Source organism: Euprymna scolopes, chromosome 28, assembly GCF_053919585.1.
Source record: "Euprymna scolopes isolate OS-2025 chromosome 28, ASM5391958v1, whole genome shotgun sequence".
NCBI lineage: Eukaryota > Metazoa > Mollusca > Cephalopoda > Sepiida > Sepiolidae > Euprymna > Euprymna scolopes.
This window is the reverse complement of record NC_136509.1, coordinates 83,798,116-83,799,869: the sequence shown is the minus strand read 5'-3', so window position 1 is coordinate 83,799,869 and position 1,754 is coordinate 83,798,116. Positions and strand designations below refer to the sequence as shown.

Genomic DNA, 1,754 nt, shown 5'->3' with positions numbered 1-1,754 from the left:
GGGAATACTGCAGACTGTTGTTGGTGAGTAATCTCTGATGATGACTTGTGCGAGAACTCCTAGTGAGTAATAATAATAATAATAATAATAATAATAATAATAAGAAGAAGAAGAAGAAGAAGAAGAAGAAGAAGAAGAAGAAAAAAAAAAATAGCCGTGGACGAGCACGTGGAGTTAAACAAGATGAGACAAGACGAACTATTAACAAAGCCGAAGAAAATGTCTCATCAATCAATTATCTAAAAGTACAAAAAAATACAATAGCTGCCAATAGTTGTTCCGTATTGCGCAAAGCCAAAGTATGGAAGCGCATAAAGGAAATAAATATACATTAGCTTTGATTTCGTTGAGGTTTTCTGTTCTACTGCATAACTCTTTTTAGAGTATGATCATGTAATGCCAAAACGCAATGCCTACCGTCATCGAGTAATCATACACTGTTAGTTGAACCTGGTTTATTTGTATACTGCAGAGAGCTTCGCCACATGTTTGGAAACAAAATTTCGTTATTTATCACAAACTTAGGCGAGTCTTTCGATTGTCAGGGGTGGAATAGCAGTCTCAACGCTTATCTGATCGTCCCATGCCGCCGATAATCGTCCTCTTGATCTTTCTTGAATGACGTCTTCTTGATATGATGCATTTGCATAGCTGGGGTCTGGTAGCCGGTAAACATATTGCTATTGCTCTGAATTAGCTACAATAAAAAACAGAACAACAGTATAAGATGAGACGTGTATTAATAAAAGACAAACAAAGGGGTTACAGAATGAAAAGTGTGTTTGCATTCCACCGAGCCGCGATGTTAACTCCGGAACTAGAGCTCTACCAGTTCCGGTATATATGGACGAGTTCTTTCAGAGGGTGCCTCCCCCCCAACACATATTAAAACCATGTTAGTCTTCTTTTTGGAATAATATAGTTTATTGATTAGTTATTATTAGGACGATCCATAGCCCTTGAGCCCCCTGAAGGGGGCATAGGCCATCTACAACTTTTGGAGATGTTTTTGTAGCGTCTGAGTTCTTTTTACAGGGTGAGGGTGTTGGCTCCATGCCTAACCTTCCCAGAAGGTACATACAGCGCCTAGCCTTCCCAAATAGTCACTCATCTGGTACTGGCCATGCTCAACGTTGCTTACCTTCGGTGATCTGGCGAGAACCGATATATCAACATGATTGTGCCTTACTATTAGGACGATGGCAAGAGAATATTTTTATCATTTTGACTCTCGAGTATATATCCGACACGGTTAATCAATCGAGAACAATATCACTCTATATAAAAACATATAAGATATTAACTGATATATACTCGAGAGTCAAAACAATGAAAAGAATATGCTGTTGTCCTAGTTAATATTAAACTTCTTTTGTATATTTGTATTTATTCGTTTATCTCGCAATTACATGTCTGATCTTTTTAGATGACAATTCGTTATTCGTATTATTTGGATTCTTTAAACTACTACTCTCATCTTGAGAGTCATTTCCACAACGTTTCGGTTCATGTAACCTCCGACCTTCCTCGTGTCTATCTTGTCGAATTCGGGGAAACATTCAGTCAAAGAAAATCTGCATAAAAATTTCGAATGGAACCCTTTATTTAATTCATGGGGAGGGGGGCAGCTTGCTCTGGTTCTGTCAGACATGTCTGTATAGAGGCTCTAATTAATTCACTATTTTTTTTTTTGGTCGTTCACACTAAAGACTGAAGCTTCAACTTTTTGAAGAAGGTTACTTTTACAACTAAAT

The 1,754-nt window shown here is 37.7% G+C and overlaps 1 long non-coding RNA gene across 1 annotated transcript in view; it reads right to left on the bottom strand.

The window, feature by feature from the left end:
- Nucleotides 1-440: 440 nt before the first annotated feature.
- The window catches only part of LOC145249379 (uncharacterized), a 37,727-nt gene continuing 36,413 nt past the window's right edge, over nucleotides 441-1,754 (bottom strand). Inside the window, exon 4 of the long non-coding RNA XR_013863526.1 lies at nucleotides 441-697. This is a non-coding gene — a long non-coding RNA (uncharacterized LOC145249379). The remainder of the gene's footprint in view (nucleotides 698-1,754) is intronic.